Here is a 26021-nt window from a genome sequence, read left to right as displayed (position 1 = left end):
GTTCCGGTGGTCTAAACAGCCCAAAAATTACACCATAGCCTCCCCACGACGCCCTCTTTCCAAATCCTGTATCGGTTTCCCTCGAATCAGTACCCAACGTTTCGAATCTTAGATCAAAGAATCGAACCAAACCCTAATCCGTCCAAACGACCCCATCTTTACACCACTGATTCCCCTCGACCTCCCCATTCCGAATCCCTAACCCTTATCCCTCGAATCATCCTATAACCTCTCGAATCTTCGATCGAAGATCCCCGTCCCAAACCCCAACCTGTCCACTTAACCCCAAAATCACACCCAGTAATCACCTTGACCTCCTCGTCGCTAATCCCTAACCAAATTGGATCGAATCTGAGTAAAACTCGTCGAATGACGGATCTAGGGTTCAAACAGATCGGGGCTGTATCAAAGTTGTCAGGGTCGAATGGGTTCTAGTTAGTATTATAAGCCTATTTCTTACGAAATAGCCATATGATACTAACTGGAACTCAAGTTCGAAAAAGCATGTTGGTGGGATCCGAGAAAAGAATAGTGAGTTCTTCGTAGCCTCTTCTTTTCTTTTTTCTATATGTTTGTTAGTCAGTTTTAGTCATAATTAGTCATTGCTTTAGGTTTTCAATTTTAGTTAATTTTTAATCCAGTAAATATTCCGCCTCTTTTTCTGATTCTTGTTTAGTTTAAATACTCCAATGTTCGTTTGAGTAGTTCAATCGGTTAATTGTTAGTCTTATTGTTATTATAGTCCGTGTCTTTAAGTGAATGATTTTAGATTTTAGGTTGATTTTCTTTGTTGTGATTCAGTGCCTTGAATGCTTCATTTTTGTTTTTAGTTATAATCAAAAACTGCCACTGAGCATTAGAAGTCCGGTTGTCTTATAGTTGAATTGCTTCTAATTTGTGCTAAAAATCCAGACTTTCATCTTTTTTTTTCCAGTATGTGTTTAATGTTTGATTGTTTTCACTCATACCTGTCTGCAATGTGATGTTTACCTCATTTTGTAACTAATTAGAACTCCCAGGACCTTAGTTGAATAATTATGACAGTAATTTCAGGAACTTTAGGAGGGTAATTTGAGGTTTAAAGGTTTAGTAAAATGGTCTTGCTAAGTGGGCTGACAGTAAAACACTTAATTAACCCTTAATCTAATGTGTTAGTGGGGAACACAACATAATGGTATGGGGAGGGTCACAAGGACTTGATTAAAATATAGCATTGCCCATACACCTTTAAACTAAACAATGAAATTAGACACTTAGGAGTGGCTGTCAGGGAATATGATGGGAGACACACATTTCTTAATTCGGCCTAGTATTAAAACAGGCTGGAAAGGGGGCTGTAGTTGGCAGATAAATAGGGGGATTTTTTTGGCAGAAAGATCAGTTTTTTGGGGGTTAGTGTTATAGAAATAGAGAGAGTTCTTGGGAGTTTCACTTTTCTTGAAGAAATCGGTTGATTCCTAGCCACTGGAATCAGTAGTGTTTTCTACTTAGTTTTTTAGTAGACTTTTGGTTTCAGTCGAGACCTTCTCGGATCAGTTTGAGTGTTTTGTTGCTGTGGTATGTTTCTAAGGTCAATTTGAAGATCATTTGGGTTTATTCGAATCGGTTTTGGGTTAATCTATTCATCTTGTTGGTTCAAAACATTCTTGAACTCTTCCTGGATTGATAAATATATTTATGGGCTGAACTGGTTCTGTTTATGGCAGTTTGGAATTTCAAATTGCTGTTGTGAACTGCTGTTGTATTGCTGCTCGCATTTCTGCTGCTGCTGATCTTTCTTCTACTTTATTATTGTTCCAATTCCAGGTACACTTCCTTGATTTGCTTCCATGTAATTCCAAGTTGAAGTTGAAATGAAAATTGCTACCAGATCTCTGCACTTTAGATGCTGTCTGATATAGTTTAAGTGGTTTAAATCATTACTTGTTAGTCGATTAAGATGGTATTGATTTGAGCAATAGACTGAGTTGTAATAATGTGGAATGTTAAGTGAGATTTCCCTAGGTTAATCTGAATTATTTGTTGCAACTGGCTGTCAGTCAGCTTAAGGATCTTGAGTTTGTTGATTGGGTTAGATCAATGAGTGTGGAATGAAATTGGTTGTAGCTAACTTAGTTTGTATGTTTAGTCTAGAGTTCTGGAACTGTAGTAATGTGAGCTGAAATTATCCTTCAGTTTGGCTAGTTTAGTTTTGTTCCTGATAATTTGATTATTAAAGTCAGAAGGCAGTAGAAATAGGAAATCACTTCGAGTTCTTGAATTCTCATGTGTATTGACAGTAAACTTGCATGAAACCCTAAATCGTTTGAGCATTGATTTAACATCCTCAGTAATATTTTCTTTCACCTTAATAGTATCCAATATCTCATCAAAAGATAAGTAGAAATAATCCGAGCTTTAAGCTGAAATCAGAAAGGATAGTTGTTTCATCAATCTGAATAGGTAAATCACGTTTTTCCTTTGTTGTAAATGGTGAGATACGAATAACTTGAAGTTGTCCACGAATACTTGAAATTTATTTTGAAAGGGCGATCAAGTCTTAACAGCCTATCTCGAATGGACTAGGCTTCGATGCATTTCAGGCGGCCCAAGTTTGATTTTAATTAAAACGCTCGTGTAAACCTGGGCTCAGGCCTAAAACTGGATTGCTCTCGTGCGTGCCTGGATTTTGGTCCATTTACACGTGCGGTGCTTCATGCCCAAGCTGGCTGACAGTTCAAGTAGCGTGAATCCATTGACCTCAAATATAGTCGTTACTAATTATGATTTCTTTTTTAGAGACAAGAATAATTAGAAAAATCATAGTCGCTTTAGGATCAGTTTTTAAATAAAAATGAGACGAGCCTCGACAAACGAAATACACAAGCTGCGGGGCCCTCTATACGTGTTGGTAAAATTACTTAGACTTCGGGATGGGCATTTTAGCAAAGTTTCACGGCCTTACCCAAAATAATAATATGCTAGTCGCTTTAGGCGCGCCTTTAATAATTTACTTTCTTAAACTCGGGTGCACATTTATGTGACCCAAATCCAAATTTCAACAGAGTTGAAATGTGTCAATAACCACGGGTGCATTGATGTGACATGGTTCGAGATGTATTTTCACGACGTTGCAATTTTCATTAAAAAATAATAAAAGCGGTAAAAAGTTAAAATTTGCACATAGGTTCAACATATATTAAAATCAGATAAATAAGCCGAATATGATAGTTGAGCGACCGTGCAAGAACCATGAAACTCGGGAATGCCTAACACCTTCTCCCGGGTTAACAGAATTCCTTATCCGGATTTCTGGTTCGCGGACTGTAATACAGAGTCAATCTTTTCCTCGATTCGGGATTCGACCGGTGACTTGGGACACCATAAATCTCCTAAGTGGCGACTCTGAATCTTTAAATAAAATCCCGTTTTGATTGTCTTTTAATTGGAAAAACTCCCTCCACGTCCCTTTACGGGGGCGCGGGCAAAAAGGAGGTGTGACAACCGTATCTTTCATAAAGGAACTAAAATGGTATGTAGGAGTCCTTTAGGCATTTCAAGTTGTCATTTTTCTTCAGCCCTATCATCTTTAGGAATCCCCTAGCAGTGCGATTTTCAGATACCAACAGACTAGGACTATCCCAAGGTAACCCAGCAAATTCTCCTATCTCTTCTAGAAGGGGTGTCATTTCTATGTTCCCAAATAGGAACACAACCCTTTCCTTGTCCTAAAACATAGTTGCAGCCTTGATCAGCATTTTGTTGAGTTGAAGATCCATCAGGGAAGGCAAGTTTCCTAGGACTCGTTTCACATTGTTTTGGTCACATGAAGGAAGATCCCTCCACGAATCTAGCAAGAGTGAGGGTGTGCTAACCATACCAAAGTTGGGGACTTCATGACTCATTTTCTGCAAAACGAAGAGAGTTAGGCCCTTTCCCCCTGCAGGTTCGTCTATTTATACAGTAATGATTAGCATATTGGCACTTATTTCTTCAAATTAATGCATATAATCATGGTTACGTCCGTTGGTATTATGGAAAACCCGATGGACTTTTAGAAAAGGCTTGTCTTAAAGGGCTATTATGTGGATAACATATTAACCCGGCTAGGTTTGACCATGACGCATGCACAATTAACCAGAGTAAGGCTGCTATAGAGGTCTAGATCAGGACCCTCAAGCAGACAACTTGAGGGGGAAAGGTACGGAACCGTCGAACGCACTGTTGATCGACTAGTTTTACTGCAAATACGCATTTTCTAATTTAAAGGGTGATATAGAGGAAGAGCACAAACACTCATCAAGCATTGCTATAGGATTAATTACGCACGAGTAGAATATGATGTTAAGCATGATTTATGTAGCAATAAATAGCATGTTGTTATGTATTTGCACATAAAAATGATGAATGCAGTATTTAAATAATTGAAAGACGGTTACAGAAAGGAAAACAAAGAGACAAGTCAGTTTCAGGAATAAAAGAATCATAAATGCTTAAAAAATAGTCAGTTAAATTCAAATAAGGGGAAAGGGTACGTGGGATAGAGCATGCTTGGACTAATTCACAAAATATAAGTTTGTTATGGTAATAGCCTAAAAATAACCCCAGCAGAGTCTCCATGCTGTCGCGCCCCCTTTTTCCCTCGTGGGAGTCCGGGTTTCGACGTTCATGGAGGAATAACTCGTTTTCTTTTGGGAATTAGGCATTTTGAAGAGTCGCCACCTAACTGATTATGGTGCGTTAGGGAACTTAGAGTAATGAACTTATGTAACTAGTTTTCTTTACCAGAGATTAGGGTAAGGGTTCGAAATAACCTTGAGGGGAAGATGTTAGGCACCCCTCGCGGTCCACAACGGTGGGTCCCAACCGAACTTAAACTATGTGAATTAGTCCTTTTACAAATAAACAATTTCAACACGTATTCTCAAATAAAGGCATGTTTTCACATTCTAAATACATGTATGATTCAAGTAATGAAAACAAGCAAAAAAGTTTGAACAATTTGCACATATCTAAAGAAAATAAAATTCATTTAAACAGTGGGAGTTGGGAAAGAGGGGTCCTAGGTTGGTTAGTCTAAAGTATCATACCCACATAATGACTGGTAATCACTCCTCAATGAGGGGCTACACGTGACATTAACACGTAGTCATCATATCCTTACTACCCAATTCCCTCCCCTTGGTCATAGCCTAAAGCGTTCTAGCAACCTTGAAAGATATCTTATGCGTGCACTACCCGTCCCTTTCTTGTGGCCCTGGAGGTACTTATGACCTCTAATTTAGGTAGTTCTAGACCATCCTAAGGTATTTAAAGGAGAAAAGTCTAGGTGTCAATCAAAATAGTTAGGACTTCATTAAAGAGAGAACAATTAAAGGCTCACATCTTTACCTCCACAAACAGAACAAATAAGTGCACATCTCAAACAACAGTTTCAGATATTTAAGAGAAAACCTTAGAACATGATATCCAGGTGAGCAGAGAGTATATAGTATTGAATTAGGGCCAAAGTGTCAGAGACCTGTTCAGTTTGCCTACTGATTTTAGACCTGTTGAATATGAGCAGTCACAGATAACATAGCATAGTGTTACAGTTGCAAGATTTTTAATTACCCTACAGGCTTGCCTATGCATATAATAGTGATGTCCTATGAGAATGGTATCTATTATTGATCAGGAATGCAGTAAAACAGTAAACAATTTTTTAAACGGACAATTTGAATCCTATAGGCATGCTTTCTAGTGATATTGATTAACACAAAAAGAGTAGGTTATTTAATCTGATTCAGAACTTACATGAATGAGTTAAGCTGATTTTAAATCTAACTAAACTGGTTTTAGATCCTAGAGTCATGATTTCTAATTGAACATAAAGTGAAGCAAGCATAATTTATTTGACCAAAGCGAAATCCCTATAGGCATGATTTCTATTACAACTGATTTTAAATCCTATAGGCATGATGTCTAATTATATAAAGCAAGCGGAATTCATTGAAACCAAAGCAGATCCTATAGGCATATTATCTAACAAACACATTTGAACCAAACGAGCCCCTATAGACATGTCATCTAACAAATATATTTGAATTGAAATAGACACTATATGCATGTTATCTACCCAATTTTAACCACAATGTACAACTACCCTCTCTTTTTGACTAGTCACCCCACTGTTTGTTTATAATTAATTATTCCAGACCAAGAAATGAATGAATTACATAAATAGAACGGAAATTAAGCTATAGGGAGACTGAAGTAGGCCCAAAGTGATTTCCAAGCCTCTAGTAGTCTCAAATGCCCAAAGTTCCATAGCCGATTTCATGTCTAGGTGTGTCAGAGTTCCCTAAGGACCTCAAAGATCCCAGGCAGTGCTCACACCTAGACCTTTTTCAAATAATAACTAATTTATGTGCAGTGTGGAAGTGCCAACCTTGGTATGCCAGAGTTCGAAGAGATGTCAAGGGCCTCTAAGAAGTACACATACCAGAGGGGCATGACTTAATAATCTAAGAGTAAGTGAAAGTACATAATGGTTGAAAGAGTTTAATAGACAATATAAAGAAAGGTCTTAGGAGTGAAAAGAATTTCTAAAAATCAATACTGATTTAGTGATAAAACAGGTTGAGAAAAGTATAAAAAATAGTCTGCAATCAAAACACAAGTCATAGAACAAACAAACTTTAGTAAGTACTTTGGCAAACAACTTTCACACAAGGGAAGAGGGGTTGGGAACATAGAGAGTACACCTTAATGGAGCACACAAACAACATGATACATAGAGTTTTTGAGCGGTTCTATAGAACAAGTAGGTTAGATATAATGCAAGTCATGCAGCAAAGATCACAGCAGAAACATGTTGAGGACATCTAAACAACACAGCTAGAATCACTTTAAGGAGATTAACTAACTTAGCAGGAGTGAGGCAAAACAGGCAAGGACTTAAATAGGCATGCTAGTCAAGTTTTAACAAGTGAAGGCATGCTAATTACACAAAAGCAGAGTTTAGGCATGCTAGATAAACAGTAGTCAGTCAAACAAGCTTAGTTACATATGTAGACATTTAGACAAGATAGCAAACAAGCAAGTAAAGTGGAAACATGCTAATCACATATTTGAATAGGTAGTATTTGGCATGCTGGGTAAGCAGTAAACAGAAGCAAGAATGGACTCAGGTCATATGAACTAATGCAGTAAATAAACACATAGGTTTACATTCTTAAAATTAATCAGAAGCATACCTAGTTAAAGAAAGAGAACACAAGATGTGAGAAAGGTATTGTGCAATTTCCATCCTTGGCTTGCAACCGGCTAGTATAATAGAGATCACAAGTAGTAGAGAGCAGAGAGAGCCTTTTAGAGTGTAAAAGTGGTAGTTTCTGAACTATTGTTCATGTTTTTGAAGTGAGAATAGGTAAGGGCATATATAGTAATCAAGAGTTAAACAAAATAAGGTAAAGAATTAACTATGAAGCAATTAGGGAAATTCACAGAATCAGTCACACAAATGAAATCAGTAAGTCTTCCCCTTAATCAAGGGATAATCACTCAACGGTAAAAGTAGGACATATATTTAAGGAAAGAAATCAAGTAAGACTCGGGTACAGAGTAGGTAATTAGGGGTGAATGAACAGGAGTTCAATTAAGGAAACATTTAGTAAGAATCAACAAATAACAAATAAGGGAAGAGAAAACTAATTAAGGCAAGAAGTTCAATCAAACCGAGTAGAGAAGTAAGAATCAAAGGTTTTGTTAAGGAAAAGAGTTCAAACTAACCAAAATAAGAACCTCAGAATAGTTAAGGGTTTAATTAAAAGAGAGAATCACATAAAGAGTCAGCAAATATCGCAGATAATTCAAATAGGCAAGGAATGAATAGTCAGGACTCAACACATAGGTTTTAACGAAGCAAATTGGTAAATCAAAAATTCAAAACAATCCTGATTTAAGGAGAAAAACATAGGTTTACCAGGAATAGCCAAAATGAACATAGACATATAGAATCAGTTGAAAAGTTGAACCAAGAAACTTAGTAGAGGCATACTAGGATAAAAAATCACAAGACATCTAATTGGCTAAAGAAAAATCACAAGAACCAAAGCAAGGACAGAGTCAATACACAAGTAACTCAGAAACCAAACAAAAAATGTCGAAAAATTAGGGCTTTTAGTATAAACGAGTTAAGGTTAAAGCAAACCTTACGAAATCGGTTAAAACATGTAAAAAACAGAAGATTAAACACTCAAAATTATCAAATGTTTTGGAAAAAGAAATTTCCGGAAAACCCTAGTTTAGAAAAATGGAAAACCATTTGAAAATTAGAGGGTTCTTGTAAATATCAGAAGGTTCTTGTAAAACTCATACGAAATAGGTTCGATCTATCTCAGATCTTGCACAGATCTGAGAAGTTCAAATGACAAAAATTAGCATTTCTAGCAGAACAACACAAAGGTGAAGAAGCAAGCTTAGAAACCCATAGATCTAAGGCGATATAAGAAGATCTTACTCGGAATCAAACCGGAACAGCCTGAAACAGGCGAGAAAGGGCCATAGATGCAAGCAGACTAACCCTGGTCCCTTGAGGATCCTGGAGATGGTGATACAAGTACAGGAGAAACCATTAGAGGCTTGGGGGTGGTGAGAAACCACCATGGACGTCCATAGATGAGTGTCGGTGAGGGCGTAATAGGGTTTAGTCTTGAGAGCATTTGAGAGAAGAGAGGATTGGGTGACGCCAGGGGACGTGAGGGAAATGATTAGGGTTTGGAGGGTATATGTTAGTTTATTTTAGGAAGGGGGAATCTGGACTGTTGATCACAATGATCAACGACCAGGATTTACCCAGGTATTGGTTGGGGCAGGTGGGTATTGGGCCTGGGCTGGTTTATAAGGAGTTCGGGCTAGTTAATAGGCCAGGTTTTAAATGAAAAGGGACTATTTGTTAACTACGTAATTAATTCCTAAAACAATTTTAAAAATGGTTAATAAATTATAAAAAATAATTTTCATACATGGAAGTATTTTAAAGTAATTACTTAATATTTTAAAAATATAAAAACTATTTTTCGATAAAAATAATGTAATAATGCAGACTATATTGCAATTGCATCCTAAAAATATAGATGTAGCTATTTGTGCAATAATTGAAACTTAATATGAATGCAAATGATAAAATTAAGCCACTAAAATTATTAAAAATATTTGGGATGCAATTTAGTAATTGTTTTATAAAATAAATGCTGGAAAAAATTAGTTAAAAATACAGAAATTGTATGAAAAATACTAATTGATGCCTAGGCATAGTTTTGATAATATTATGGGAAAAATTGGGTATCGACATTGGCGATGTCGTTCTCCTATCGGGTGGTTTGATCCTGGTGAGGCTAAGTTGTACGGTACAGAGTTGGTGCAAGATGCCTTGGAAAAGGTAAAGTTGATTCAGGAGAGGCTTCACACAGCTCAGTCTAGACAGAAGAGTTACACAGATCAGAAGGCGCGTGATGTATCATTCATGGTTGGCGAGAAGGTTCTCTTGAAAGTCTCGCCAATAAAGGGTGTTATGAGATTCGGGAAGACGGGCAAGCTGAGGCCAAGGTTTATTGGCCGATTTGAGGTATTGAGACGAGTTGGGGAGGTTGCTTACGAGCTGGCTTTACCCCCCAACTTATCGGGAGTTCATCCAGTTTTCCATGTATCGATGTTGCGGAAGTATCATGCAGACTTGTCCCATGAGTTAGACTTAAGTACTATTCAGCTGGATGAGAGTTTGGGTTATGAGGAGGAGCCAGTTGCCATTATTTATGGGTAGGATCGCCAGTTGAGATCCAAGAGGATTTCCGCGATAAAGGTCTAGTGGACGGGCCAACCAGTTGAGGAGGCAACCTGGGAGTCCGAGGAGGACATGCGGAGCAGCTACCACCGTCTTTTTCCTAGCTCAGGTATCTTTCTATGTCCGTTCGAGGACGAACGTTTGTTTAAGAGGTGGAGAAAACGACTCGACTGGTCGTTTTGCTTTTTAGAACCCCTTCTCTCTAAATAAATCTTTTTGTACTTGCTTTAACTAATTTACGACCTGCGGGGATGGTTGGTTTAGGATTTGGAAGAGTTTTAGTTGTAATAGGCACATTTGATTCCCTAAGATTTTCTAAAAAGGCTAAGTTTGAGTTTGGTCAACATTTTTAGCAAATGGATCCGGACTTGTGTTTTGACGGTCCCGGAGGGTCCGTAAGAAAATATGGGACCTGGGTGTATGCCCGGAATAGAATTCCGAGGTCCCTAGCCCAAGTAATGAATTTTTGTTAGAAATTGTTAAACTGGAATTCTAAGGATTTAATGAAATTAAATAATGCTTGACCATATTGGTATCGGGCCCGTATATTGGCTCTGGAGCTCGGTACAGGTCCAATATAACATTTAAGAATTGCCCGCAAAATTTGGTGTCAATCCGAGTAGTATAAGTACGTTTCAGCGCGTTAGAAGTGAATTGAAGAACTTGAAGTTCATAAGTTTAATTCAATTGGTTTTAGGGGATGATTCTTAGATTTAGCATTGTTTCGGGCATTCCGAGGGATTGAGCGAGTCCGTTTTATGATTTCAAACTTGTCGGTATGTTCGGGCGGGGCCCGGGGGCCTCGAGCGTCAATCGGGCGAGGCTCGAGTGAAGTTGGAAAATTTGGGAAGGAGCTGAAGCTCTAGGTTGTCGTCATAACCGCACCTGCGGTTGGTCAGCCGCAGGTGCAAGACCATAGAAGCGGTCATCCCCTCACAGAAGCGGTCGTCTCCTCACAGAAGCGGCCAAGCCAGAAGCCGTAGAAGCGGCTAAGCTTCCGCAAAAGCGACCCAGTGGTCCAGCAGAATTTTCGCAGAAGCGGAAATCGCTGAAGCAGTGACCTTCCTTTATTACGGGCTCTAGGCTATTTTTTCTCATTTTCACTCATTTATTGGGTTATTTTGGAGCCTTTGAGAGAAGACTTTCACCTAGCATCTTGAGGTAAGTTCATCCTATTTATTTCTAGTTTAATACTTGAACCTCGGGTAGATTAACACATAAAGATTTAAGGAAAGTCATGGGATTAGAGCAAAACCTAGGGTTTTGATAAAAGTTAGATTTAATCACGAAATTTATTATGAAATGAAGTATAAATCATATATTATTGATCCATAGGTTATAAAGAAGCACTTTCTTCGGAAAATTTCGGAATCCGGGTGCATATGTAATTCACATAACATATAGTTCAAGAGTTCCTACTTCGCTCAAATCAAGGTTAAATCCAACACTTACATCACTCCGCAATCAACTCAAAGCTCAACCACGGCTTTGCCTTTCGAACAAACCTCCAAACCAACCAAATCTAGCAAATTATTGACCAAATAATTTAAAATAAGCTTTAGAAACTACCCACGAATGAAAGAGGTTCAATTTTGATAATTTTTGAAAAGTCAACAAAAGTCAACCTCGAGCTCGCTTGGTCAAAACCAAGATTCAGACAAAAATCCAATTACTCATTCACCCCAAGCCCGGTTATGTAATTTATTTTGAAATCCGACCTCAATTCGAGGTCTAAATCCCAATTTTATAAAAATCTCTAATTTTACCAAAATCCCTAATTTCTACCATGAAATTCTTACATTTGATATTGAAATCTCATAATGTAATGGGTAATTGAAATTAAATAGATTAAAGCCACTTTCCAATGAATTTAAGAAGAAAAATCTCTTAGAAAATCGCCTCTAGGGTGTTTAGGGTTGAGAAAATATGAGAAATGAGCTAACTCCCCATTTTTTCCCTCTTTTACCCAGCTGCTGATGTCGTAGTTGTGATGTCTTGTTCGCAATTGCGGACATCACATTTGCAAAAAGGGATCGCAATAACGAAATCTATCTCAGACCTACAGATGTCACAAATGCGATATATTGTTCGCAATTGTGAACACCCAACCTTTGCAATTGCAGACATCACATTTGTCAAAAAGGGGCCACATGTCACGACCCTAAACCCGAACCCGGTCGTGATGGCGCCTCTCATGAAGACAAGGCCAACCGACACATTCCCAATTCATTTTTAAGCAGTTAAGATAATGCAAGTAAGTCTTAAACATAATAAATATCCCAAATAGATAAGGTGAAACAGTATAGTTGCGAAAAATAAAACCAACACAGCCTGTCATCGGGGGGTGTCACTAGTCATGAGCATCTATCAATATACTACAAGTCTGAAGCATCTACAAAGCTATTACAAAATCACTAACAAGAGAAAGGAAATGAGATAAAAGCGGAGAAGCACGGGGCTGCGGACGTCGAGCGGCTACCTTATGAACTCCAAAATCTGTCGGGAGCTCTCAATCCTCGCAAGTAGGATCAGCAGCGCATGAATCTACACACGGGGTGCAGGGAGTAAAGTGAGTACTCCAACTCAGTGAGTAATAATCATAAATAAAGACTGAGAAATATGAAATCACGTAAGGCACACTACAGGCTATAATAAAGCAGTAAAAGCCAGTAAAAACAGTGAATCGGTGAAGATATGTAAAGTCATTTTAGTTTAGTTTAAACTTCATGAAATGCCTTTTTAACAATTAAGCAAGTAAATAACAAACAACTAAGAAAGATAAATACATAAAGGATCGCCCCTCGGGCAATATCATAGAATAAAACCAGCCCCTCGGGCTATATCTCACATCACAATGGGTACTCGCGCTTACTGGGGGTGTGCAGACTCCTGGAGAGGCCCCTTAGGGCCCAAGAACAATATCCAGCCATCTCGTGGCATCATCACTAGGCTCTCGGCCTCATATCAACAAGCCATCTCATGGCGTACAAATCTCAGGCCCTCGGCCTCATAATCATAATCAGGTGTTTCCTCACAACATAGGCCCTCGGCCTTACTCAGTCAAAACCTTACAAGCCACTCAGGCAACCATAAAACAGGATGCTCAGCCCAAAATATCATTTAAAACATCATTTAAGTGTTAAAGCAGAGTAAACATGGTTGAGTTATGAAAACAGTAGAATATAGCATGACTGAGTTCAAGTATAAAGTCAAAACAGTGAGAAAATATCAATAAAAATCCCCTAAGGGTTCAAATAGTTGGCACGAGGCTCAAATATGGCATTCAGCCCAAAACATGATGATAACAAATAGTTTTCAATCAAATACGCAGTAAAACAATCATTCAGGATGGACTAAGTCACAATCCCCAACAGTGCCCAACCCCACGCTCGTCATCTAGCGTGTGCGTTACCTCAATATAGCACAACGATGTGCAATCCGGGTTTTCATACCCTCAGGACAACATTTACAATCATTACTCACCTCAATCCAGTCCGAACTCTAGCCCGTGATGCCTTTGCCCTTCGAATCGGCCTCAACTCGCGTCAAGTCTATCCAAAATCAGAATCACGACGTCAAAATATGCTAAGGGAACGAAGCCCAAGCGAAAATAATCAATTTACAACATAAATCCCGAAATTACCAAAACCCGATCACTCATAGAACCAATAAACAAAGCAATATGAAGTAGAAATAGGAGAAACAAAGCGGTAACTCATGAGACGACTGGCCGGGTCGTCACACCGCAATTGCTAAACCTGTCTCAGACATACAGATGTCGCAAATGCGATATTTTGTTCGCAATTGCGAACATCCAACCTTCACAATTGCATACCAATGCTTCGCAAATGCGACGGTTGTTCTAGAAATACTGAGTCTCAAATGCGACGTTGTGATCGCAATTGCAATCCCTGACACGTTCACAAAATCGAACATTTTCCTTGCAATTATGAGTCCGCCCAAGCCAGCCCATGCTCACAAATGCGAAGCCTTGTTCGCAAAAGCGAGGCTCGCAAATGCGAAACCTACATCATAAGGCATTAACTATTCTCCTAAGTCCAAAATCACTCTGTAGCATATCCGAAACTCACCCGAGCCCCTCGGGCTCCATACCAAATATGCACACAAGAGTAGTAAGATCATATGAACTTGTTCATGCAATCAAATCACAAAAATAATATTTAAATCTACGAATCAATCATCAAAACGAATGAACTTTCAAAGTGAAACTTAAGAACACTAGAATCACCTTTAAGTGTCAGAATCATGTCAAATCAAATCCGAATTGGACCAAATTTTACGAACAAGTTTTAAATAGCAATACAGAATTATTTCGAGTTTTAACATCAAAATCCGAACCCGTTAGCTAAGAAGTCAACTTTCATTCAAACCTTGAAATTTGTCAACTTTCAAATATGCTAGTTTATGGCAAAATGAGTCAAAACAAGTTAGGGACTTCTGAATTAAATTTTGGGCATACGTCTAAGTCCCAAATCACGATACGGATCCACCAGGACTGTCAAAATATTACTCCTGGTCTGTTTACACAAAATTTTGACCGTAGTCAACTCATATCATATTTAAGGTTAAAATTCACATTTTTTAAAATTATCACATAATTTTTTTTCGAAATAAGACATGGACTGCGCACGCAAATCAAGATACTTTAAACGGATCTAGTCGAGGTATCAGAGCAAAAAAATGAAGGCTAAAACTATTAATGACCTTCGGGTCATCATAGTATTAAAAAGAGTTAAAAGGGTAAATTAGTATAAATACCCTTCTTACTTATAATTTCTAATGGAACGTTTAAAAGGGAAAGTGGACAAGTAATATGGGACAGAGGGAGTACATAAATATTTATACGCATGTACACAATGACAAATTGAAACCGTAGTCGGTAGAGTATGTACTCCGATATTAATTATAATCTAGTGTTATCAATCAAAGTTTTCCATATAGTAAGTGTATGTTTGATATTCATTCCTCTCATCCACTTATTTTCCACTAGTAGAATTTTTTTTTAAAAAAAAGTAAAAGAAAAAGTGTAAATATAAGGTTTAAGTGTTCAACGATGGGGTCGGACGATGGCTGAGCAGCTGCCCGCAATAACTCCATCGAAATAGACCATTTATTCTTAATGTCCAAATAAATAACTTAGTTGTTTATTGTGACTCCCATATTTGCCCTACCAATTTGGGCATGTCCCGTTGAATTTTTCTTCGTAAGACCACATGTCCGTGAAGTCGTACAAGCTGATCATGTCATTCTGAGGTCATTTTGCTTAATCATCTTTGTATTCTGGTGCAAATTGCTAAATGATCCAATAGTAATTGGTTACAACTTTTCATTCCTGGACCTCTTTGTCAATTGTCATGTGACTCGAAGACTTGTTATTCTTCCATTGCATTTGATGGTACTAATCATGATACGAATTTAAAATATGCGGAAGCAACAAATAGACAAAATAACAATATAAAATAGGAAGGATCAATCCAAAAGTAGAAAGGTAGGGAGAAGAGAATTAGAAGAAAGAATAATCTAGCAACCAAAAATACATTTAATTACTACTCTCTCTCTCTCTCTCTCTCTCTCTCTCTCTCTATATATATATATATATATATATATATATATATATATATATATATATATATATATATATATATATATATATATATGGGATATGACACATGTATCTACCCAAAAGAGCTTCGAAGAGAGATACAAGGGAACAATCCCAGATCCATATGACACAAGATAATTTTTCTATCACCCAAAATCTAGCCAATAAAATAAACGTTAAATGTCCTATTTATAGTAGCTATTAACTAATTACAAAATGACTAAAATATCCCTTCAATTGGACTTTTAAAGTTGACCTTTGTCCCTTCAAAGCAATCTAATGACTTTATATCAACTTGGAAGTTCCCTTGCATGGAGTGCTTATATGTGCATTAAAAAATCAGTTGGTCTTCAGGTACATCCTTAGATTTTTCTATTCCAAATTTTGTTATGTAAGGTTGATAAGTTATGCTATTTACCAAACATTCTTGAGGAATCAGATAGGAACTAGTTGTGATAAGTTCCTCTGTCGTCGTATAGTCGACTCTACAACTGTACCAGTTGATGATATCATTTTTAGTGCAACAAAATTCTCTTTGTGAGGAGTTTGCAATGCTAATGGGGAGTGAATTCGAGATGAGCCTGATGGGTGAGCTAAATTTCTTCCTTGGGCAGCAAGTAAAGCAAACCTTAAAATGCACTATGATCTGTCAACAAAAGTACATAAGGAGTTGCTGAAAAGACTTGATATGGAGAATGCTAAGACCATTGATACACCTATTTCCATCGCTACTCGACTAGACATGGACGAACCTGGTTCTCTTGTCAATGAAACTATGTATACGGTTATCCTTGAATCTCTTCTGTACTTAACTCTCAGCAGATTCGATATTATCTTTAGTGTTGGGTTGTGTGCAATGTTCCAATCGAGCCCAAAAGAATCTCACTTGAAGGCTGCAATTTTTTTTGAGGTATCTCAAGGGAACTCAAGACTTGGCCCTCTTTTAACCTTCAGGGATAATTTAGACTTAGTTGGATATGTTGATGCTGACTATGCTGGATATTTGGGGGATATGAAGAGCATATCAGAAATGATATATTTTTTTGGGGTCATGCGTGATCTTATGGGGTACAAAGAAATAAAATCATGTGGCTCTTTCTACTGCTGAAGCTGAGTCTGTGGTTGTTGCTTCTTGTTGTGCTCAACTATTATGGATCAAGAAACAACTTGAGAATTTTGGTATATTTAATGATTATCCCTTATTGTGTGATAATACGGGTGCTTTTAACATGACAAGGAGCTCAGTGCAACACAAACAGACCAAGCACATTGATATGGCACATCATTTCCTAAGGGGTAATATTTTAAAGAGTCTGATTTGTATGAAGTTCTGCAAGACGAAGGACCAAATAACAGACATCTTCAAGGTGCTGAGCAGGGATGTCACGACCCAAATTTACGTAATCGGCGCCCTGTACACTATCCGACCCGAGCGAACCAATCCATATGATGCACCCAAACCATGTGCATGAAAACCGATTTAACTGCGGAAGCTCTTTGAAAAATATATATTTTCAAATAAAATGATGGAATATTTTTCCAATTCAACAATGCATAAAGCTTCTCATAATCATAACAAAGAGATTAAGTAAAATAAGTATATTTTCATGTATGTCGTGTACAACTCCATTACTATTACTTTTCACAACTATCTATGGAGTCTCTATACCAAAGAATAGAATTAAACACTTAGGCTAATAACAGACTAGTATAAATTAAGAAGACGACATGATATCTACCAAAAAATAGGTGTAGTGCCTCACCATATACTATCCTAAACCTGATCGCATGCCACATGACCTCTTTCTGATACATATAAAATAAGTGGGGTCCTGGAGGGGCCTCCCTAAAGGCTGAGTACACCTTAACAATACTCAATAAGTGTCATAAACTCTCTCTAACTCAAGTTTCTGGGACAAATTTTATAAAAACTATGCAACTAATGTTGGACATAAAGTGATAAATAGTTGTATAAATCATGTTCTTTATCATTTTAAATAAAAGACAAGTGAAATTGTCACGACCCAAGTTCGCCCTCCGTGAACTGTCGTGATGACACCTAGTCTCTACGACTAAGTTAGCCTAACGATTTGCAAAGAAAAGAAACGAAAGATAAAAACTAGCCAAAAACTGCGGAATAAACATAAATAAAGCATTAAAGATGCCGCTCGGCATATACAAATATAAACTCTCAAACTGAATCAACTCTCAAAACCCGGAATCTCATGAAAATACAAGTTGTTGCATGATTACAAGTGTTCTAATCTTCAGAATGTCCAAACAAAAGTAAATATAGGAGAGCTAAAGCTAGAGGGGAGAATAGAGAGGGACTCCTCGGTCTGCGGACGCGGCAGATATACCTCGAAGTCTCTGAAGATCACCTCGCCTCACTGATGGTACGGGTGAGCCGAAGAACTTGGATCTACACATGAAAAACATGTGCAGGAAGAGCATGAGTACACCACAACGATATTCAGTAAGTGCCAAGCATAACCTCGGTTGAGTAGTGACGAGGAAGGTCAGGGCCCTACTGATTATAGATGAAAAACAAGGTGAAACAATATAGAATATGACAATATAATTAAAGCGCTATCAGTCTATCACGAATAAAAACACAGAAATAATCTAACGCAGTACACAAAAATAGCAACAGGGAATCTCCCGGGATACCGTCCCGTAGTCCCAAGCGTAAATGTCCAAAGGATCTCCCAGGATATCATCCTGTAGTCCAAATCATAAAGGTGCAAGGGAAACTCCTGGAATACCAATCCGTAGTTTCAAAGTAAATATCCAGTACGGGGAATCTACCGAGTACTATCCCGTAGTCCCGATCATAAATGTGCAGGGGGGTCTACCAGAATACCGATCCGTAGTCCCAAAATAAACAATCAGAGGGATCTCTCGGGATATCATCCCATAGTCCCAAAGTAAACACACAACCATCTCCGAGGAATATACAGTTCTATTCAAGAATTAAATAGGAAATTTCTACTCTAACATGCTGCATAGAATACAAGTAGGCAATTAAGGCAGGTAAGATAATTAAGTCACGTAAGCATGCTTTTCCTAATCTAAATAAGAGGCTTCAAGTACAAGTATTTGCTAAACTACAAGAACACATGGTATTAGCTTAAGGAAAATGGGATTTTCAACAATTAGCACGTGTACACACTCATCACGTTCTTGCCATGAGTACCCGACTCTAAATGGCCCAAATCTATTCAAATCAATTGCATAATGTAAATATAACTTCAAGTAACGAATTCCACTAATTAATTCGAAGCTAACACGAGAAATTAAGAAAATTGCCCAGAAAGTCCCCCAGGCGCACGTCTCGAAATCGGTTAAAAGTTACGGATTATGAACCCCCATTCACTCACGAGTTCACTCGTACCAAAATTATCCAAATCTGATGTCAAATTCCCGATCAAAACTAGAAATCTTAGTTGAAGAACTCTACTCCATTTTCCCAATTTTCACCCTAAATCCGAAATTAAATGATAAAATTAATTATAGATTAGTGGGATATAACCAAAATCAATTATAGAATCATTACCCAATTGATATCACTGAAAATCCCCCAAAATCTCGTTCAAATCCGAGCTCCCAAACTCTAGTTTTGATAAAAATGGCTAAACCCTCGATTTTGAAACTTTATAATCTGCCCAGGTGATTCCTTCTTCGTGAACGCGGAAGGCCCATCGCATTCGCAAAGCATAACTTGGCTTGTCCAGAATTCCTTTATCGCAAGCGCGATGACCGTATTGCGAACGCGGTAGCAACTCTCTCCCTCCTACGCGAACACGAGACCTTCTTCGCGAACGCGTAGGCATATGACCTCTCAGCTTCGCGAATGCAGGACCAACATCGCGAATGGGAAGGGTTATGCTTCCACTACCCCAGCTCCTCTTTGGGAATGCGAGGCTCCACTCGCGAACGCGAAGAAGGAAACCAGAACTGGAGACCTGTTGTAATTTCTACAATTTTTCTCTTGAGTTTAAAGGTCCGTTAACCATCCGAAACTCACCTGAGGCCCCTGAGACCTCCACCAATCATGCCAACCAATCCTAAAACATCATACGAACTTATTCCAACCCTCGAATCACATCCAACAACGCTAAAACCACAAATCACTCTCCAATACAAACCTTATGAACTAGAAATCTCAAGAATCCTAGATCCGATGATAAAACCAACCAAACCAAGTCCGATTGACCTCAAATTTTTCACACAAGTCACATTCAACACTACGGAGCTACTCTAACTCTCAGAATCGGATTCTGACCCCGATATAAAAATTTCACTATGGAACCTGAAAGTTTCAAGTTTTAACTTTCGGCATTTCACGTCTAAATGAGCTACGGACCTCCAAAACACAATCCAAACATTCCCCTAAGCCCGAAATCACCCAACGGAGCTAACGGAATCGACAAAATTCTATTCCGAGGCTGTCTTCATATTGCTCTAACTACGGTTCAAATTCTAAAGCTTAAACCCTCATTTAGGGACTAAGTGTCCTAAAACACTCGGAAACTTAAAACAAATCATCCCGGCAAATCAAAATAGCAGAAACAAACACGAGGAAAGCAGTTAATAGGGGATCACGGCGTTAATTCTTAAAACGACCGGCCGGGTCGTTACAGAAATGTAAGCCATGCTATGAAGGTTTAGAACGCCTTTATCAACCAAAGATTTTAATCGAAATCATATAAACCATTTCTATCACATTAAGTCATTAAAATCAATTTCGGCTCCTTAGGCCTAAACATAAGAAAGTTCTCTTTTACCTTTCATCGGGAGTACTATACCGACACCGACACCGACATAATGAACAACTAATAGGTGATCATCCTAGCAATAAGTATTTGACCCTACTTGTTTGGGCGACATCCCGTAATACCGGACAAGTCCACTTAACCTTATTACTTTAAGTAATGATCATCTGCACTATCAATGGGGGACTTTATCCCACAAATCTCGGCTTTGCCTTGGAATGTGTCCATATACCGGCACATGTAGTTTCATGGTAACAAACTCAACATTCGAACCATTCTCGATGGTCTCCACTAATAACTCCCAAAATATTTGACTTGTCAAAAATAGATTCATAGCATAATTGCCTCAAAGGATCTATTTTTATCAAATCACGATTTTTTAGCCAAACCAAACCAATTTAACAAAATCAAATGAATAACCTTTTTCATGTTAAAGCCTTTAGCAATTAAAATCAATCTAAAGATACAACAAGTACTTCCTTTGGTAAAATTTCAAAAGATAAATTTTTTCATGAAAACATATATTTAGTACAAAACCATTTTATATTCTTATCAACAAATAATTTTTAATAAAACTCATAAGAATTTCCTTAAGTATCATTTTGCCAACAAGTTTTGAAAATAAGATTTTTATAAATTACATGACACTTCATAAGCAACATTTAGAAACACACGGTGATATCTTTCTCCCTTGTTCCCACAAGTATGGATGCATATTTACAAATAATAGAATGTATCAACTTAAGACATGCTTTTAAAGAGTATCCCTCAAGAAAAGTAAGTCTTAATCAACTTACCTCAAACTTAGAAATCCAAAAATACTACAATGCTCCAATTGATTAAAATGTCAAAATATCGGTCACAATTCAATATCTACCATTAGATATTCCAACTACATAAAAACAAATACGAAAAGATTCATAAATATCAATTTAGGCTTCACAATTCGGAAACAAGCCTTTAACCATCCCAAATTATCCAATAGGCTCACCAATTAATTCCATTTTTGTCATTTAATACTCATTTGGGGTCATTAATAATACTACTTAATTACCGAACATCATCAAGTCACTGTTCATTATCTTTTTCAATAAAACTGTAGGTTCCAGAACGCCCATTTCAAGAACTAGTATTGCATCTTGTCCAAATGGTAATTCCCTATTTAATTCGTTCATCAATTAAGTTATCAAGTCTATTGGAATCATTAAAAACTCAAAACAACTCCATATTTATATCAATTTATCACTATTAATTTTCTTCTTTGCCCAAAATTTCATTTTCATGACCCACCCTTAGGGTTCATACAATATCCCATTACAACTTCATATAAAACTCATAACATGCTACTAATACTCTAATATAACATGAAGCGCAAATGAAGGGATTACCTCCTGGTGGAAGAATCTAACTTTTCCTCTTTTTGATGTTCTTAAAGATTCAGCCCATTTCCTATATATTTGATTCATAGTAATGCTAGTTTTATCACCAAATGATGTTATATAATTATTCTTGTACTAAAATAATTTACCTTGAAGTGTATTCGTGGTTGAAGAGCTCCTCCTTCTTTCTAGAAATAAATTCCAAGTTGAAGAACTAACTTTTTCTCTCTCTAAACCCCTTGTTTCATCCCCTTTAAAATGGACTCTAAAGTTGTGTAGCCTATGCATAAAATCTATGCAGGCGGTCTTTTCCTTGGCTAAAAATTTAAATTGGCTACGCAAGCTACGTAGTCTGCTGCGTAGCTGCACTAACACCTTCTGGTAAAAAGCCCATAACCTATTATAGAAACATCCAAATGATGAACGATTTGAAGAATTAGATACTAAACACATAGACCTTTCATTTGATAGGTCATACACCATATAACACTATATATCTTGAGATTTATGCTCCTTTGAAATTAAGTCTTGTGCGAACCCACCTGAAACTTTAGCCCATCATATAATTTCCAACTTGACTTAACCTTAGGGCTCTTCTTAGACAATAAATCATTCTTAATGCCTATTATACATATATTATCATGTTCAAGTGATATAATTCATATCATTAGCTCTTGCTCACACAAGAATTAATATAATTAGCACATACCAATCTTCTTTAAAACCTTTAAACACTTCGAAATTTTCAGACATTCGTCCTCGAATGTTTTACAAGTCATTATTAGGCACAGTATTATCCTCCTTTCACCTTAGCCATCATATTTAATAATTCTTGACTTCATATGGATCTTAGATATTTTTCCAAAATTTCAACTTCCTTAAGGCCCCAAAATTTGGCTAACTCTCTAAATTCTTAACTTATTTCCCTTTTTGGGAACTACCACCACATTGGCCAGCCATTCGGGGTACTTTACCTCCCTAATAGACCCTATTTTGAGGAGTTTTGTTACTTCGTCCTTGATGAATGCGTGTTTTACTTCGGACTGGGGTCTTCTTTTTTGCTTCACTGGTTTGAATCTGGGGTCAACACTTAGACGATGGGTGGTTATTTTCGGTGGGATACCTGTCATATCTAAGTGGGACCAAGCGAAGAAATCGATGTTATTAATAAGAAATTAAATGAGTTATCTCCTGAGTTCAGGGGTTAGCCCTGTTCCCATGTATACCTTCTGATCTGGGAGATGTTCAATCAGAACAACTTGCTCTAGTTCTATGACGACCCGGATTTCCCACCCTCAGGGGTCATGTTGGTGCCTATTAATGAAAGCTAGGCAAGCTGATTGTTCCAATTACTTAACCTTTTTCATATATTTTAATCCTTTAACAATGGTGAACAAACATCATAAAAACAGCGGAATTAATTAAGCGGAAGAAACGACATGTAACAGTTTAATATTAATACCAATACGATTCCATAAACTTGAAAGCTACCCAGATCTGGTGTCACAATTTCACAGACGATCTAAGAGTACTACACATAAGGGTCCAAAAAGTAAATACAAGTTGTTTCAGAAATTTCATAGAAGAAACAATATAGAAAGATAGAAGGAGACGCCAGGGCTTGCAGTCACTTTCAGGACTACCTTGGGTAGCCTGAATGGACTGAAGACAACACCCTCACTACGGTCCAAAAGCAGTAGCATCGGGATCTGCACATAGTGCAAAGTGTAGTATCAGGACAACCGACCCCATGTGCTGGTAAGTGCCTAGCCTAACCTTGGCGAGGTAGTGACGAGGCTAGGACCAGACTACCAAATAAACCTATGCAGTTAAATCATATACAACGGAAAATAAAGGCAGGAATGTATAATTAAGAATTAGAGGGGGGAAGCATATTGCAGGGAACATCAAGTAATAACAGAAGAATAACAGATAATTATAAGGAACACCAAAGTTCAATTATCAACAAGAATCAGAAATAAAAGACAAGTGCACGACATCACCCTTCGTGCTTTTACTCTCGTCCTCACCATAAAATCAATAAAATCGGCACGACATCACCCTTCGTGCTTTTACCTCACATAATCATGGCACGAAATGATCCTTCATGCATTATCACTCATATGCTCAAACTCCGCAAAATGCTCAAACTTCCCTTGCGGCTGACTTTTGGATAGCGAAGGGCATTCCCCCAAAAAAGCTACTTGCTCGAAGGAGTTTTGAAATGCTAAGAAAGGTTCCTGTAGGAAAACAATGTATTGGACCGAACGGTCGAACGAGCCATGTCCATATAGTCAGGAGACGTCTGCGGACACATATATTATTGTATCGGGCAATCAAATAATATCTTTTGTCAAAAGAAAAAGGACTCCTTCTCAAAGTAAGGTAACAAATTCTTTTACCAGAAATGTCCCGAAAAATCGGGGACGGACGCCAGCAATTCAAAACATTCAGACGGCCTCCGGGTCGAAACTCCGAAACCACAAAAACTTCAGGCAATGCAACATGGAAATCGCCAAATGATCAAATACGATCTAATACAGATCGATCCAACACAACAGTACATATTTACGCCAAGCAACAAAAAATATATTTCGGCCTCTGTACTCTAGAAAAGGGGATTTTATCATGCTCACGGCAAGGGCCCCTCCACCGAATGCATCTCGAGATACTCGGAGACTTGGCGTCAACAATTTGGCACCCGCACAGCCCCAGGGTCAGAACTCCGGGATCATAAAGCCCTAGCAAGGTAACTCCGAGCTCACGAATAACGGCCTTTGAGCCTAAGCAAACTCGATAACTCGGAGACTATCGCCAATCACCTTATACTGGAAAACCTGAGGCTGTAAGACCCCGAGCGGGCAGACTTGGTATAACCAGATCTATTCTACAAAGCAACACAAACTATAAGATCTCAATAGGCCTGATAAAACTGAAAGACCTCAACAGGCATGACAAGCTGTAAGACCTCAACGGGCATGAAACTCAAAAATCCCGAAGTTTCGGCTATACATCGCATTTGTAAGAATCCCGAAAGGGCATACCCTCGGTGTAGAAGCCTAAACTATCACCCGGGATAAAAAATGGCTCTGGCCAAACAAATATGACTACGGTCAAAATGGATGATACATCAAAATTAACGTGACTCGGGGACGCCCGACCGTCGCTAAACAAAATCGTAGGCCAATACTTCGAATATACTTCGGAAAGAACCGGTTAAAATAGGCTTCCCTAAACAGGCAAACGAGCTTCGACCACGTCGACTCCAAATCACAAGGCTTCGACCTACTCAGCCTACGAGCTAAGAACCTTCTGAGGTGCTCAAACGTCACCAATAACGACTTGAAATCAAGGTTCTTCCAGAACCGACGATGAGTCAGGAAAAATCATTTCAATAAGACCTTAACGAGAGGAAAACAAAGCCTACAAAATGTCCACGGGCAAAAAGCGTAAGAGCCATTGTCACCAACCAAACAAGCCTCCGGGCCACACACTAAAAGGTCTCAACGTCCTAACATCATAAGAGCCATTGTCGCCAGTTTGAAAATTGACATCTTGAGGATAAAAATGAGCTCGAGTCGTAACCCGATTCGAAAATTAGATCCAAAATTGTTAACTATGCAAGTCTCCAGGCCACATATCAAAAGGTATCAATGACCAGAAACAACGAAAGAGCCACTGTCGCTAGCTTGAAAATCAAAAAAAAACTTGAGGGTCAATTGAAGCTCGAGTCGCAACACGACTTGGAGACTGGACCCAAAATAATTGAAACAACAAACTACCAAGGGCAAGAGATAAAAACCATCGTCTTCCGCCCATGCAAGGATGAAAAGACCTGAGGGTCAATTAAAGCTCGAGTCGCAATGCGACTCGGAGACTAAACCCAAAATAGTGGAAAAAACAAACGCCCGAAGGCGAGAAATAAAAACGATTATCATCCGCTCATGCAGGCACAGGAGACCGGAGGTCCGATAAGCTCGAGTCAAGGCCGGGCTCAAAGAATGAGCCTGAACAGTTGTGAAAAGCACAAAGGCCCCAACACCTACTTACGACAAAAGTTGCAAGCCTCCGGGCCTGCCTAATTAGCTCCAAACCGACGAGGTTCCCGCCAAACGCCGAAACCAGACCACCTGGTCAAAGGCAATGCGTAAACAGGTACAAAGGAGATAAAACTTTGAGTTTTCTCTTATTTTATATATGCGCGGAAAGCGTGCTCTCCATCTACAAACATGCTCTTCAAATAGAAAATAAAAGATGGAAAAATCTACACCCCACCCCAAAAGGTTACAGCCTACCATCCCTAACCTCGCTCTCTGTGGCATCGGCAATAAAGAAACCGAGCATCATGCTCGACCGCCTTCACTCAAGCAAACCCTTCCAGGAGGACGGAACCCCTGGCGCGGGTTTCTTCAAGCGCCTCTCCCGAAATCTATGACGAA

Source organism: Nicotiana tabacum, chromosome 6, assembly GCF_000715075.1.
Source record: "Nicotiana tabacum cultivar K326 chromosome 6, ASM71507v2, whole genome shotgun sequence".
Classification (NCBI taxonomy): domain Eukaryota; kingdom Viridiplantae; phylum Streptophyta; class Magnoliopsida; order Solanales; family Solanaceae; genus Nicotiana; species Nicotiana tabacum.
This window is presented reverse-complemented; position numbering follows the sequence as displayed.